Source organism: Engystomops pustulosus, chromosome 1, assembly GCF_040894005.1.
Source record: "Engystomops pustulosus chromosome 1, aEngPut4.maternal, whole genome shotgun sequence".
NCBI classification, from domain to species: domain Eukaryota; kingdom Metazoa; phylum Chordata; class Amphibia; order Anura; family Leptodactylidae; genus Engystomops; species Engystomops pustulosus.
In genome coordinates, this window is record NC_092411.1 from 87,929,152 (window position 1) to 87,946,988 (window position 17,837).

At 36.1% G+C, this 17,837-nt stretch overlaps 1 long non-coding RNA gene across 2 annotated transcripts in view; it reads right to left on the reverse strand.

The window, feature by feature from the left end:
* LOC140126837 (uncharacterized) overlaps window positions 1–16,387 on the reverse strand; it is a 32,754-nt gene extending 16,367 nt beyond the window's left edge. For both annotated transcript variants that reach the window (XR_011854909.1, XR_011854908.1), the window contains exons 1-2: window positions 15,859–16,387; window positions 15,198–15,241 (exon numbers count right to left, since the gene is read on the reverse strand). This is a non-coding gene — a long non-coding RNA (uncharacterized lncRNA). The remainder of the gene's footprint in view (window positions 1–15,197; window positions 15,242–15,858) is intronic.
* Between the last annotated feature and the right edge of the window lie 1,450 nt (window positions 16,388–17,837).

The following is a 17,837-nucleotide window of genomic DNA, read 5'->3' on the forward strand; positions in this document are numbered from 1 at the left end:
TATTATTACCCACAGTTGTTGCAATTGTCACTCCCCTGAATGTCATCGGGGAGCGGATATTGGTTGCCATGACAGCCTCAGGTCTTCGTCTTGTTTCTGGAGTTTGGTTACAATGAGCTCATTGTAATGAATACTGTGTATAAATGCCATATACTGCAATACAGTAATGTTGCAATTTATGGTAGAAACAATCAGACCACCTAGGGTTAATGTGTTATTTGGATAGCACAGTTTTTTCCAGCTTCCCAGTACACGGCATGGAATTATAAATAACGTCATTAAGAAGAAATTTTGTATGCAGAAAATAAACCCTCGCACAGCTCTGTACACTGACAACTGAAAAAGCGAAGGGTTTTTGAAGGTGGAGAGTGAATAATGAGCAAAAAAATCCTGTGTCCTTAAGGGGTTAATAAAAAAGTGATCAAATGGTCATACAGTCCCAAAACAAAGAAACAAAGACATGCTCAGCACAAAAGGTTTTCATTTTTCAAAACCTCATAAAAGCCAAATATATTTGGTATCCTTGGGATTGTACTTACCCAAAGAATAAAGCAGAGGGCTCATTAGAAGCAGTGAAAGCCTTAAAAAGGAGGCCCACAAGAAAATGGTGCAAATGTATTTTTTGTCACTGTCACTGCATTTTCAATTTGTTACACAGAAAATAAGCCCTCATACAGCTCCATACACAAAAAAATTAAAAGGTTATGGGTTTTTGAAGGAGGGGAGCGAAAAAACAAAACTGGAAAAAGTCCATACGGCAAATACCTTCTTCAATCAACTCACTAAATTAACTAACATAAATTGTTCTCCAGGTTGGTTCAAGCACACATGGATCCTTTGATTTTATCACCTATAGTTCCAAATATTATTAAAATACAAACAATAATCTATTGTATAGAAATAACATCATTTGAAATTATAAGCCATTTAAGCAACCATTTCTATTGTCAATGTAAACCATTGTTAGTTTATAACAAATGCTAAACTGAATGATAAAGAACTCTTCTTCTAAATCTCTGCAAGGATAGTATGTACATTATAAATGGAGATGTGAAGAGGCACGTGTTCCACACAGTTAGTTTTAATTAACGCAGAATGCTGACTCAAACATCAAATGTTCCAGGGGAATGAAAAATAAAGGAAAAAAAAAACCTTGCATTTGTGCATCAGTAATGTTTTCTTTAGCTGTCACAAGATAATGAGCTTTGACCTTGGTAATGTTGTCTAAAACAGCTTAAAAGCTATGTTCCTTGTGACAAAGGTATATAATGACTTTGTCAAGGTCACCGTGTGGTTATTAATATAGTCAATGTACCCAACTTAAAGAGAACTTATCACTTTTCTCTGCCTTACAAAAATTACAAGAATTTCTATTATTTTGTTCAGTTTGTACTTACAAGATTCTTTGCATTTTCATATAGAAATGTTTTCTTTCAGACTCAAGAAACCCGGCCAGCAGTCACCCCCCTGCCTTCCCCCCAATAAAACTGCTAATATGTTTGCCATTTATTGTTCTTATATAATTATCCTATTTTTATATACGGTATAAAAAGTGATCTAAAAAAAAAGCATGGGAACATTATGTATTGTTTATTTAAATCCCAGACATAAGGTAGTATACAGACTAATACAGACTTAATGCAGTTACTGCCATCCTTACTTGATATGCTCTGGGTATTAGACAATGTAACCTTAGTAACTAGACAGTTTAGCGACTTCACTTATCCTAACACCAGAGATAACAAGAAGTTAAACTATACTGTGTATAGCAGTTAAGACATATACTATAGTATGGGGTAGCCTAAGCAAAAGGAGACAGAATTTTAATTATAATAATTTAAACCTCCGGAAAACCCACAAAATGCACATTTTCAAGCGTTTTAAACACCTTTATGATATTTAGAAAGGGTGTGGCTTATCATGAAAGGGTGTGTTCTTTTGTAAAGTGGGTCTAGCCCCCAAAGATAGACTAAGGCAATATAACAAAGTTAAATTATACTTTCTAGAACAGTTATATTATAGTGTGGGGGAGACTAAGCAAAAGGAAACAGAATTTTGTAATAATTTTAAAAAACTGCATGACATGTACTGTGCAAAGTATTTTTTAGCTCTGTCTACCTTTCAAAAAAAATCAACGGATCTTACTTTATATTTTATTATAGAATGAATCATTATTCACCAATTATCACAATGCACTAAACTTTAAAATGTTAATGGCCGGATCTTCCAAAGACCAAAGTTCAAACAACTCTGTTATAATGGCCCAGGAAAGGCCATTGTATGGTAAAAAGTATTGGAAAAACCTAAGACAGATATAAATGAAATAATTTATACATCTTATCAGTTATTATGATAAATAATTCATTTACATCATCACAAAATAATAACAATATAATAAAGCCCATAGGTTAATAATGATATTATATAACCTTATTATTGCAATTACACACACTGCCGTCACCATTGGCCTACTTTAATCATCTGCATTTTACCTTAATAATAAGGTAATAAAAAGATAAAAATGAGATAAAAATTATTGCAAGATAAACACTTCACTGGTTATAAATTACCATTTACATGCTCCTAACTTGTGAATTATCACAAGAACTGCAAGTATAAGCAGAACAGAAGGATTTGCTGTGAATCTTTGGCAGACACTTCTCTAGGTCTGGTATTTTAAGCTTACTATTCCTATGAGCATCGGCCTTATTTACAAGTGTGAATCCATGTGTAAATGACTGCATGAGGAATGGAGGGTAAAATGATAAAAAAAAGTACAGTACAAATACTTTTCCCAAGGCCCCCACTGTTGAAGGCAATAAAAAGAAACAAAGACATTGAGCAGCATTTATTGTAGCAGGTTCAATCATATCCATTTTAGCTTCAAGTCCCATAAATTTCTTGAACATTTAGATTAAATTCTGCATTCAGTTGATCTCTGGAAATGTCATAAAAGACATGGTAATGGATGTTACTAAAGATGAAATGATTGAAAACAATGGAGATCCTTTACTGTTAGAATGGAAGTGAAAAGTGGATTTTTTAGAATATTTGTAAACATATATTGATATATTTTAAATGCAGTACTTTGCAAAAGTTTTAGGCAGGTGGGAAAAGAAGCTACAAAGTGATAATTCTTTATAAAATACATCTTGCAACCAAACAAAAACATACATCCAATGGGGGGGTAGACTGTCCCCAAACGGATGCTCGTTACCTTAGGGGTGATGGGGCACTCATGCCAGCATGCTCTGGACCATCTTCTATAATTAAAAATCAACGTATAAAATACATGCAAATGAGCTGGAGGCGCTCGGCTACCTGAGGGGCCTCCTGCCTACGTCGGAATCTAATTTATTCATGCCCCTCCTTTTTTCCTCCCTCCATATAGGCTGGTAGACAGCCAGTGACATCACCTGGATGTTCAAGGAAGGTAGCTACCACATATGTGCAAGATTAGCAGACAGTCGACTGACGTCACCGGCTGTCTGCAATACTTGCGGCCAGCCTACATGGGGGGGGGGGGGTAAGGAAAACAGAAGGGGCGTGAATAGATTAGATTCCGACATAGCCACCATAGGCCTTTAATGTGAAAAAATGAAGCAGGAGCCCTGACAAAGAAGATATTGGGCCAGAGATATTTACCCCTTCCTGCTGAGGCCCTTTTTCATTTTTGCATTTACATTTTTCACTCCCTTCAAAAATGGAAAGGGTTTAGTCCCCCAGTGATGCTTAATATGGACAGTGACATCAGCAAATCCTCTGTCCTGCCAAGTGACATATGCATTCTGAATACACTGCATCCACTCCCCATAGCCGTCCATTGCCTCTACTAAGTGCATACGCTGCTCAGCTGGAGGATGCAGGATTAAAAGACGTAGCTTGTTACGTCTTTTCATCCTACATGTTTTGATGGATAGGACGTATTATGGCCAGACACAGACAACAACTATGCATCGATCTGCCACTATTTGTCAATGTATACGCTGAGCATATACGTCAGGTGCTTCACCAACATATACGCTTAGCGTATACAAAAAAAAAAGTGGTGTGGACCCAGCCAAAGAAGTGCTTGCAGCAGTTTTAGAATGCAGCTGCACTGTGTCCAACAAGATAGAAAAATGTGCACCTAAAGGTGCGACTTAGTGCTTGGTCTTAGTTTTCAACACATCTAATACAGTGACTCGACAGAATTGTGTCACCCACTGTATAATAAAGGTGTGCCACACTACCAGGGCAGTGCAGGGTGCACCAGATGATTGAAGCCTATGTGCCTGTATTCAATAATCTGCAGCACCCTGTACAGGAGTGATAAATCACTATTGATTAATCTGGGCCATTGTCTCACTGAGCATCAGCAAGTCTGTCTGTCATTAAATGAAGAGACAGAAGGATTTTGGCATGCCTACATTCTCAGTTACCATAAGATGTTTGGAACAACCTCCCTGCCAATTATCTTCAAAAACTGTGAACGTTTACACCTAAGAACTGATGGTGTTTTAATGCTAAAGGTAGGTCACACCAAATAATGATCTGATTTAGATATCTATTTGGTTCTTTCATTTTGGATTACATTAACTGCATAATATAACTAATGAAAGCATTGTCACTGTAAGCAACTAGTGACCAGTTGCTTCCTACTTTATTGACTGTAAACTACATTGTTGTAATGCAAAAAATGTACCGTAGTTTTCCTTTTACTATATTTAACCACTAATGGATAGAGAGAAGGGTCATATCACAAGTCAATGTCTGCTTGAGCTGTTTATGTGCTTTATACAGTGGTGTCCTAGGTTGAATTTCTTAATTATGTTTTATTGATAATATTAAAAGTTTGTCTGAGAACCCAATATGCCCCATTCTACTTTCTAAATTTATATGAACCCATCCAAAATAGATACACTATAAATAAAAAAAAAATTCACTTCTCCGTAAATGGTGCCATTCAATGGTTGTAATGGTAAAAAAAAAAAAAACTGTTTGTAGACTTATAAGCAACTCTCCTGATGTGAATCGAATGATATTAATGGAGTCCTGCTTATTAAAGTTTACTTGCATTGCCCTGCCTCCCTGATATGTCTCACTGCTAATACATGCTGCTGTATGGAACATTTGGAGAGAGCTTTGTTACATCATTGATTAGTTCATGTCATGTGACCAGGGTAATGTCATCTAAGGTCTCTTACCTAGTTACATATGCAATGTCTACCCCATGTATGCATCTGATCATGTGAAATCACAATATGCCTCCAAGGAAGCATGCTGTAATTTCATGTGATCAGATACATACTTGGGTTAGATGTTGCAAACCTTAGAACTTAGATTACACCACCCTGATAACATGACATGCTGAGAAGAGGCATGGGGCATGGAAAGGAATAGATCGGAAGGGTCACCTGAGCAGGGCATGCCCCCTCTGATGCCATGTTATATAATATGAATTTGATTTATGTGAATGTATAGAAAACTATTTTTAGCTAAAAGAAGAGTGTCAGTTAGTTATTAAAGCTCTATGGAAACCTACCATTGGCTGTATTTGTGAAAATGTGGTGACAGGTTCCTTTAAAGTCTAAGGGATGGTTTTCATCAGGAGTGCATTCACATATGCACATCTTTGTAGATTGTAAGGTATCCAAAACCTTTTCTTTTTTACATTGAATACACAGACATTCCAAATGTTGCACTGGCAAAAAATGGAGATTTCCATTCCTCAATGCACATCCTCCACCACTTCACCGCTCCAAAAAGGAGCAAGAAAAATAAAAGCAGATAAAATAGATTGCCTACAGCACTTTTTGTGCTGAGCATGTTTTGTTTATGGGTCAAGATTGATGCATCTAGTGTACTCAAATATTATCAGCTTTGTTCATCTCCATCATAAAACTGATAGCTAGACACACATAGTGATATAACCGTGAATGCATATACTCCTATGAAACAATTAACCATATCAGGGAAAAAATTCTTGACTATAAATATGACAAAAAATCCTAGATCAATAACCAATTGTAGGAATGTAGTAACCACAATTTATAAAACTATTTAAAAACCTCCATAGTCCCTTTAAGGGGGTTTGTTTTTAAAAACAAATCTTGGAGCCTTGCTGGGGAGGGCTTTTAAAAAAATTAAATGTGTACTTCCAATGTCCAATGCCACGGTCCATCAGAACCGTGGCCCTGTATGTTGACAGGGACACAGAAGCTCCACTCCAACTACTTCCGTGCAGCCGGGCACACCCACCTGTCTCCTGTACCAGTGCTATATCAGGTGCTGGGATGCGGTGGCGGGTGAGCATGCCGGGCCACCTGGAAGTAGTTGGAGCCATGGCGCGTGATACTGGAAGCAACGGAGGAGGTGAGTACACATTTATTTTTTTTAAAAACCCTCCCCAGCCCGGCTTCAAGATTTTTTAACACTTGTTAACAATTGTTTAACAATTTTGTTATTCTTTCAATGGTTAGGATTGCTGTATATAATGATACATTAATAAAACCAATAACAATTTAGGCCGAATACTCGGAGTTCCCAAAAGTGCATTGTCCGACGACAATGCACTGTGCCATGATTCAATAAGATTGTGCGCCCGATTTCCTAAATGTGTCGCTTCCCTGATCAGATCCACAATTGTATGTAAGTGTTTGATCTTGCAACACAATTTTAAAGTTAAATACCGTGCTTAGTCCGAATCAGTTGGATCATCTGACGCCCCCCCATTTAAAAGCTGGCGCATCTGTCCAAAATCCAATCGCGTGCGCCAAAATCCCCTTCTAAATAGCTGTCACAGTGGTACAATCCCTGAAAACATCAGAAAACCTGAAGGAAATGTGATCCGCGGACTCTATGTAATTAAGTTCCATAATGTCACATTGGTAGTGCATTCAACAGCATTATAAGACGTTTCAGGTTGAGTAAGGGAGAACCACTAATGAGTTTTCATCTTGTATCCTTGTGATTTTTCAAATATGGTATGCTGTATATTAAAAATAATATAATTCAGAAGGATTGAAATATAATATTCTTACCAAGTACTAAATATTTAATATTTTGTCATTTGAGTCTATAACAATTTGTTGAGAACAAAACCCCATTTAGATGGCAGTACATTTCGAAAATAAAAGCTGCAGTTGCTTTGTCTCATTATATTGTATACTGGCTTGTGTTTTAGCTTCTAAAGTTTTTCAATCTGCTAGTAATAGACTGAATCACAGTTCAGACCACCTGAAGACATTTTAGACAGTCGGGTAATTTGAAAGGACGCTTTCTAAATTACAGTACAGCTTTTTCACCACAGGGAGAAAATGTGAAAGGTCAAAGAGTTTTTACCATCATCTAGATGGTAAAATGAAAAAAAAACAACATCTCACCCATTACATTGAACAATATCAAAATATGGATATGTAATAAATAATTATTTGTCTCCTTGAAGGAGTTGGATAGGAATAAGATTAATGGTTTGCCTTTTCTATAACAGCATCACTTTTGTCTATAGGCTGTGCCTGGCATTACAGCTCAATCCAATTCTTATATTATAAAAGTAATAATTATAACAAAATTTTAATCCTTATGCATTCCAACCCAATATATCAGATGTAGTAATAAAACAAATTGTCAGGGAAATTCAAATCATAGAAGAACATGTAAAGACCTTCAACCAATTATGTTCATGACTTCATATTTACAATTCTTGGACTCCTGTTTTTATGGTTTACTAGAAAATGATTATGTTTCGATATTTTTTATTGAAACTTTATGGAAAACACACATTCTGCTATTCCTGATGTGAACCAAATACAATATTTAAAAAGTATATAATCTCATAGTGACTGATAATGTCTACCACCCATCTGATATATCCTGTTGTCAGTAGTAATGTTTGGATCTGTTACTTTAATCATTTTGTTCATGTTATGTTTTTGCAATGCAGTTATAAAGGGGAGATGTATCAATGTGTATGGCTGTTTTTTGGATGAATTATTTTGTGACTGCTTTGTCACTGTTTGGTTTTTGCAAGTGGTTACATGACATATAAGTGAAATGCACGCAAACTCACTGGGACTAATTTATCAATGAAATCACTGGGTTTTGCACCTCAAAGGACCCAATAAAAACCATCAGTCATAGCATTACTGTGTCCATTGGTGTATAAATTTGTGTTCTATTCATATGTTGTCTTATTACATGCCTGATGAAGAGACCTTAGTAGTCTCGAAAGCTTGTAACTTTCATAATGCCTTATAGTTGGCCAATAAAAAGTATCAACAACTGAGAACTCTCGTCTTTCATCTATTTAACCACTGACTAACATGGTAGAAATAACCTGTTGCTCATTGATGATTTGTTTCACAATTTGGGAGATATATTGTTTTGTAGGTGCAAAGAGTCACAAATTTCCCGCCAGTTATACAATACATTGGATGCAAGAAAATACATAAGCCAAGTGCCTAAAAGCACTCAAAAAGCCAAAAATAATGATACATTTCCCCCAAATGGTCTCTGTAACTGGGAAGTGACATGAGAGCATGCTTTAGATAGGAACAACAAGAGTTAATATATGGCTCTAATACAATCATGATTCAGTAGCTAAATTGTAGTATGTGGGAAATGTGGAGCTTATCAATTTACATCCCACCCTAAGAAACCTGGCCCAGGAATGATGGCACAATTGATGCAGGAGTTTGGCATCTGAAGTTAACCCCTTAAAGCCAGAGGGGAGAATTCAACTAAGATGCATTAAGTCTGAAATAGTTTAATTGCTGATGGTGGTCCTGTCAATAAATGATTCTACATTTGACTGCACAGCTTGACTGGTCCAAAAGGACGAGTACTTGATGCCCTGAAATGCTTCATCAGTTTGAGGCCTGTGTCCTTCATGACTGCTTTTCAATGGTTGTGAAGTGACCTATGGAAATATATTGTGATCAGCTAGTCTGTTGCTTTCTAACGATTTATAGAGACATAGAAAATACAACACTGAAAATGGAGTGCGTTCTGGCCTTGACCTAATGCATGCAAAATGTATACAAGGCAGCAGCCAGGCCAAGCTGCACAAGGATGCTATCTGTAAGCAAAATGAGCGGCTGCTGCTGCACTGGTGGGCTATAAAGTGTGCTTGTGTGTTGTTTCTGTGAGCATCTGTCCAGTGGAATATAGCTGTTGGCAGCCGCCATATGGATTACGACTGATGGTACAAGCAATGACCCACAGTATTGTGTTCTACCGGGGGATTGTATTTTATGTAAGATACTATATTCTGTTTTATTAAACAGTGTGCTTCTGCCAAGAGTGACAATGCAAAGCATTTTGTCTGCATTGAGAGCTTTTCATGTTACTGCTTTTTATTGGACTCACATAACCATTATGCCTGTTGTCACCTGTAACACTGTTTTGCAGCCACCCATCTTGCCACCTTAACTTTAGTAAAACTGTTCAGTTCAGCTACCATTTCTACTTGAGTTGATTTGCCATACCTAAGTGGAACACTAGAAAGAAATCTTGGGCTTCAGATCCTTATAAGAACTGTTAAAAAATTTTAAAGCAACAGTAAAACATGGTTTGATGAGCAAAATTGTGTCACTATCAACAGTGTCATTGAACAGTCATGTGTGCCCTACAAGTGTCTGGCTTGAGTGTCAGAGCACTTACCTATGGGTTATGGTAGTTCCCCTGCATTACCCCATTTATGGACTCTATATTTTGTGATTGAAAAGTTGATTTCCACACTAAAATCTGCATGGAGTATGAAAAATCTGCACAGAAAGGCATTTGCCATACACTTCGCTGGTGTATTATGTGCAGCTTTCCTGCATGGAAATTCTTTGTGGGAAATATGTCTTTCTTTGTGGTTTTGTGGTGCATCCTTCTAATTTTTTACCTACTTTTGCCTCTTTAAGAGTTGCCTATTTCAAATTGTGAAGATATATGGGCAAAAACCATCCACTCTTAGTGGCATATAAAACAAGCCAAGAAAAATACAAAACAGCGCCTATTCATATAATTTCCCCAAAATTCAGCAAAGATTTACAAAATTGTATCAGGTCGCTTGTACCGTTCTGATAATACAAGCCGGCCACCAGAGCCCATGAATTATTAAAGCAAGAGAAAAAAGGAAGTAAAGGGAACAAATTTAATATTTTACCAATAGTATTTAATAGATTCTTCAGTTCATATAGAAATGAATTACACAGCTTTTATTGGTCTCAACTTTTTTCAACACAGAAAAATACTGATTGCTTAAAGAGAACCTGTCACCAACATTACACCGCACCTTTTCAATGTTTTTATACATGTTGCACTGAGGCCATTATCGATTGGGATAATAGCCACGATTCTTTAAAAAAAGACTTTTATCGATGTCTGGTCATGGGGGCAGGGAGCTGCAGTACACAGTCAAGCTGCCCAGTCTCCTCACTGAGGCTGACACTGCTAACTCAGCTGAAGAGAAATCCTGATAGAGGAGCAAAGTGGATTTCTCTTCATATAACCGTCAAGACTCTCACCTCTTTCTTGAGAGAGTAGTTAATGATGTAGCAGAGACAGATCTACTCTGTCTCTCGCATGTGCTCCTCACTCCATCTTCAGGAATTCTCTTTAGCCTCACAAAAGGTGAGTAGGTGTATATGTCTGTAGTTGAATATTGGCAGATGGTCCCTAAGCACTGGTTCCATATCAGCAGCAGCAAAACCTGTCAATCAGAAACAGGGAGGCAGGGCAATGCATTGAACTCCGTTCCTGTAATTGGACTCTCCTCATGTAAGTAGCATATAAGTGTGCAATCTTTTTATTTAACATTGAAGCCATGGAGGGGAACCATTCGGGGATAAGGGAAATTATAGTTTTAGGGTGTGTTCATTTGAATGGCAGGTTACCTTTAAATGTACATTACAGGCAGTCCCCGGGTTACGTACAAGATAGGGTCTGGAGGTTTGTTCTTAAGTTGAATTTGTATGTAAGTCGAAACTGTATATTTTATCATTGTAGATCCAGACAGAAAAATTTTGGCCCCAGTGACAATTGGAGTTTAAACAATTTTTGCTGCAATGGGACCAAGAATTATCAATAAAGCTTCATTACAGACACCTTACAGCTGATCATTGCAGTCTGGGACTATAGTAAAGCATCCAGAGAGCTTCACCAGAGGTCAGAGGGATCTGTCTGTAACTATGGGTTGTCTGTAAGTCGGGTGTCCTTAAGTAGGGGACCGCCTGTATATGTGCAAATATTCTTGTAATACAAAATGAAACAATCGCTGCATAAATTCCTCAGGATTAACTGAATTTTGTACTGTAGCCTAGGTTGCAAAAAACTACACTTAACACCCAAAACACTATTAATACCAAACATACAATTTACCTAATCTGCACTTTGTGAAAGGGGAAGTTCAATATTATTCCCCTATCCTATAACATCGGCATGGCCTTACACTACAGTTCAATATCTCATACATGTACACAGCTTAAGCATACTTCCTTATTAGGAAAAAGAGTATGGAGCTATCCATTGTAATTTACATAATTAGAAAGCCACTGCAGTCATAATCATAAAATGAGCCAACATCAGCCTACATGTCATTCCTTACATATGAGACAAATGCTATGCATTTCTACAATGGTAAACCAATCCTGCTTCAGTCTCTAAAAGACTATATAAAGTGATGATAAAAAAAATCACAATATATTTATTTAGGATCATCCTCCACATAAAATAAAAATTGCAGAAAAGAAGAAATAATGTTTATGACATTTTATAATAAATTATAGAATGTAATTAAACAATATTATACAATATTCTGACGACTAATGATGCAATGACATGTTACTAAAATGTGTATGTAAGCTTCATCTTATGCTCTCAGTGTACACAGTCAGTAGTGTCTTACTCTAATCTCCATTATCTGCTTGTTTTTCCCTTATGCGCTTTATATCTGTACTTGCACAGATGATGGCTGAGTGAACGCCTCATGCACCATTATTTATGCATCCCTATTGTACTCCAATGTGACCTGTGCCTTGTAAAAAAGCAATCACTTCTAACTAATCTGTCACTAGCCTTATCTCCTTTAGATCATATGCTCCAATGAGCTGGGTCAACATTTGCTTATATGTTTGACTTGGTGCCTATTCCATTCCCTTCTATTTTTATTTAGACAAGGGCTTTAAACACGAAAGATATTATAAGAAATTGGCAACTTTTTAATACTGCTTAAGAATCAATTGTGTTGCTTGTGTTGCGTATGTATGATGACTTTTTAGTTTCTCCAAATTCAGGAGTAATGTTTGGCTGTTCTCTCTATATTGATGTGAAGCTTCTGGTTCAGTTTATGCTTCATATCTTCTGTATGGGATAACCATTTTTGTTCTTAGTATTTTACTGATATTGTTGATGATAAAATTAAAATTTCCTATAAAAATCTACATATTAAAAAAAGAATATAAGTTCTGTTTTTTTCATGGTTTCATGTACATAAAGTTTATAATGGATTTTGGATTTCCAGTAAAATTATTGAGATTGTACTAATTGAAATCCCTGTATAGTTATAGGGAGTAAAGCAGCAGCCATTTTATTTTTCCATTTACTAAAGTAATTTCAATTCTATGAGAGAGTGTGAAAATATTCATTTTTAATGCATCCCCAAAATGGTGCACCTACCTGTTCTTTATAGCCTAGTCAATCATTGTCATCAACAGCTTAAAGGTAAATTACTACTTAAAGGTAAGTTACAGCATCTGCACAGCTATTCCTTTACACATTCAAAGCATTAGAATAAGTGGGCGAGGTTTTGAGGGCAGGGGTACATTTTTTTTTTTTTTCGAGACTGGTGCATAAGTTACATTATCAAACAAACTATCAATAAATATATGTAGATCAAAACATGGCTTATTTTATATATCCATCTTGAAAAGTGGGCAGAGTAAAAAAGAAGAGTGACAGCTTTTAAGCTGCCTCCTGTGGCTCTCTACTGTATGGAATTGGAAATTCTTCTCAAACTCCGCCTCTTCCTGAGGATGTTCTTGATACTAATTTTTTAATATAATGAAATATTCAGGATTACCTATACTCATTGTAGATATTTTTCCTTTTTTGAAAGGTCTATTCTATAAAAATCTCTCATGCTCATCGACATAATGGCAAAGAGTAATTTGCAAAGATGACCAATTTTGTTCTTACAGATTCCCTAAAAATTCTTTATGGCTATTTTCAAGCAAATCGCTATCCAATCTGACCTAAATTAGATCATGGCATTTTAGGAACTCCATAAATAGGCATACAGAGAGTTATAGTTTATAAAGGTGAATAATATAGAAATGAAAAAAAAATGTCACCACAGCATTAAAGAAATTTTATACCATGACCCACATCTAAAGTTAGTCATTTACATAACTATTGTCCAATTAAATGGTTTCCTTGGAAATTCAAAGGGATGTATTCATTAAGCTTCATTTCTGAGGTTGAAAATATTCATTTGCAGATATATTTGCATCCTGTTTCACTCTTGGTGCCTTTATTATGCATCCAATCGAGTAGAAAATAGACATTTTTGATTGACATTTGGCTGAAGCTCTGCAATTCAACAAGATGAGCAAGTGGTGGATATAACGGGTATAAATCTGCAAATGACTAAATTACAATCTACTGAAATATTGCCAGCTCAGATCCTCGAGAAACACTATTAAAATATCAAATAAAAGAGATGAAATACAGGCTGCACAGTTCAAAGCTATTTTTATACGAAACAAAATTTGAGATGATTGCTCGGCTATGGGAGATATATATATATATATATATATATGCTACATTGTGAAATGAGAAAATGTGTAGATGATACATTACATTATGTGTATTTTGTGTATATGTGTGGTACTCTATTAGATTGTTGCTAAATTTTAATAAAATCTCAATGGTGAGTTAAACAACAAGTTAAGCCCTGTTACATCAGTAGAGGATATGCAAATAGTGAAAAGCCAGCCATTTGTTTCATGAGCATAATTTGTAATAAATTTTCTTTGAACAAGAATGTATTATGTTATTATAACGCAAACCCTAAAGTATTTGAACCCTTGTTGACGCAACATCTCTAGTTTGATGAACTACAGTACCATGTAAGTGTTTTGTGCGGCTATTACAATCTGTTCAAACAGTAAAATAAAAATTCTGTACAGCACTGGCTCTATGCAGCAGCTGTCGAGTATCTGGAGCAGATAGCTCTGCAAATCTTGTACTCCCAGGAGATTGTGGGACAATTAAATTCACATTTCTGCCAAATCAAAAGGGGGGAGATGAATAAGCTAAAGCCAGAAATGCAATAAAATACGACAATTGTGGAAAGAAAACCTAATAATTCCTACACGTATATGTTAAACCTTCCCAACGATGGATGTAAGATTTTTCCCTATTAAAACACCACATGAGTCAGCATCATGCCTTGGTTATAGGTATAGTGCATACAGATTATTAACTTTTCTACTGTAAGACTTAAATCTAACTTTCCTTAATGTATCTCAATCTCAGAATACCGTTTAGGCTGGTAACATGTCATCATGGGTAATTACCGACCCCCAATGCTCTAATACAGAATTGGACAAGTGTATAGTCAGAAACGCCTCCAAGCTATAGTAGGATAAATGAGAGGAAAAAAAAAGAAAAGCTGTTGTGTTCTTTCATCTTAAAATCCTATCCCAGAGCAGCAGCTAATTGCACAGATGCCAACATTAAGAGGGCAGCACTGATATAATGGACATCACAAGAATAAATGCCAAGAAATCCAGGAATAATCTGCAGCTTCTAATTAGCTTGATCCTCAAAACAACAGAATTGCCTGAACTTGATCAGCCTTTGTATATTTCTTGGTTATCTTAAGCTATTTCAATTTAATAGTTGAAAACTATTACAACATCATGACGGATAGAAATATAGATAGATATGAATTTGTAGGTTTATGTTGTAGTCACCATATGCCATTCTTACATTTAATAAATCATAAACAGCCAACCATATCAAACATTCTCTGATTCTAGACCATTCTATGCAATATATTCTGATCAAGACATTGCATGCTTTTCACTGCAATGCCCACAACTACCAGCCTTATCCCCAATTGTATAAGAAAATAATGCTATACCTCCGCATATAAAAGAAACCATATTATAATAGCAAGGAAATAACTGCAAAATGTTGTATTAACAAAGTTATCCAATATTTACCTGCTAGTGAATTCATTCTTCACTTAGTCAGCAAAAAGTACTCTCTGAAATATGGAGTAGAAAAAATATTAATAAAGATGTGATTACATTTATAATAATGTTAGTTGCAATGATAATGTAATATTTTACTATATTTTACTATACACTGTTTATTAAAGAGTCTAAATAATTGAATGCACATATTGTCAGAGAAGGAACATAAGAGACTTGCATGTCTATTGGATTTTGCAATGTGTAGGGTTAGTGGAATTAGGAATGTACACCTACTGACACACAACAGCAAGATTAGAATATACAGAACTCACATTTGCAGTGTACACTGTATAGGCAGAATAAGTCAAGGATAAGGTACAGTAGCTGTTTTAGCCCTTATTCTGATCACTGCAGAGCAACCGTATCTATTTGTAAAAAGCTTCATGTCCTCTATTGAGACTCTATTTTGTGATGCAGATGAATTAAAGGCAATAAATACATTTAAATACAAAGCCATTTTGTTTCCAGACAAAGAGAAACACGAGCTAAATACAAAACCATGTATGCTAAAGTACAGTCAGAAAATGCATGAAACATACACACACGTAACGCAATGATCATTTCTAAATGACTGATGATGAATACAATGCCGCTTAGTGAATGGTCACCTAGATTCTTTTGGTCTTACCTGATCTTGGCAAATCTTCCTGCACTGACAGGTTGTGCAGCAGCCAAGCGTGTGATGTCTGTTGAAATACACGGATCTTTCCTTTGTGCTGAAGCTTAGCTCTTAAGAAAAAAATACAGGGGAGATTTTGTCTGTCAATCTCCTCCCCCTTTTCAGTAAACGGATCTCCTTATAAGCACAGCCCATAGAGAAAGCAGAAGGAAGAGAGGGAGGAAAAAAAAAAATCTGCTGCAGATACTATTAAATTTTAATGCCAAAATATATCCAAGTCACCTTCGCAAGGGCCCGATCTATAAAATCGTTTGTACTCTGCTTGGCTATTTTACCCAAGGAGCTAGGAGCAGATCTGCTGCGGCGTGTGGCGGATTCAGTGTGCTGTTTTCCCTCAGAATGAGTGCAGGTCATTGCATGACAATCCAAAGTAATTAGTGTCTACGTGAATAAAGGGGGACCACTGAAAAGCTTCGAATAATCAACCCATCTGTACTTTGTTGAATGGGCTGTGTCGAAAACCAGCTGCTTGCTTATTCAACAAAGAATGCATGTCTATTATTCACCTTCTGCTGGAGCCTAGAGTTAAGTACCATCTGTGCTACCATAGCAACATGGCGTTTACATCGAGGGATAGTAGGGATGTATTTTTTAACAAAAAAAAAAGCCTCCACAGATATTAGTCTTTTCCTAATCAATTTTCCTTTAATTTTACCCACAATATGAATATATGCAAGACGTGGATCGTTTCAATGTGTAATTATGTGTATTTGGAATGGAAACTTATTATTACTGTAAACATGTGGTTAGGTTTTCTGAAACATCAATTCTAATAATTATACATTATTAATGCTACATATTAAAAAAAAATCACTTAGTCTTACCATTCACATTTTATAGGTGGGCTTGATCAATAAAAGATGTAAATGAATCTGAAATGTGTTTTCTCTGTATTGTTTGTTCTTTGTAACGTGAACATTTTGCATCTACACCCTCCAGGATGTATAAGCAAAGCAGCTGTGTAGGAGATCCTATTTCACATACACCTGCAATAGACCTGTTTGTACAAATGATGGCAAACAGCAACTGTTCAGCCACACCTCATTTTGTGTAACTGCTGGATCCTGAACGTAGAATAACTTATTTCTGTACTTGCTTCATTGTAACTACTCTACTCCATATGTTCTATTACCTTCTAAAGAATTTTTGGCACTTGGCACATAAGCATAAAGCGAATACACAGGAGGCAAAAAATATATACAGTATACAAGAATGATGTATAGTAGACTGTAGACATTTCCTAATTGTATTCCATTATGTTATGTGCATACTCATGAAATTCAAGTTCTCCACTAGACTGTAAGTTTTCAGTAATCGGTGGAATAAGTCATAAACATAACTATCATCAAAAAGTATCCAATGATAAATTTCAATAAAATGTTCATTAAATATGAACCAACACACTAAGCTCAAATGCTCCTGTAACATTTGGGGTAAAAAAAAAAAATACAGCAGGAGCTTGTTGTGACATATTACTTCTGATCTTGTTCACTTTAAAATACCAGATATGAGCCCAAAACTATCGAAGAAACGAGACAGTTTCTATTAAAAAAAAATTAATGTAGGATTAAAGGCAAATTATTTGGCAGATGTCTATCCTTACAACTTTTGATACATTTGATCCCCTCAAGACACCTTTTCAAAAAGTGGCTGTGTGAGGGTGGGGCTTAGTTTAAGTAGGTGTGGCATACAAAAGTCCAACAGGCTGTGTTAAAAATTAGCGTAATTATATGGGCAGGAAGTGCAGCTCTAGATAAACAATGATGAAATGTTTGAATAGGATCTCTAGCAACCCTAAAAGATAATGGAAAACACTATGGGGCAGATTTACTTACCCGGTCCATTCTCGATCCAGTGGCGCGTTCTCTGCGCTGGATTCGGGGCCGCCCGGAATTCATTAAGGTAGTTCCTCCGCCGTCCACCAGGTG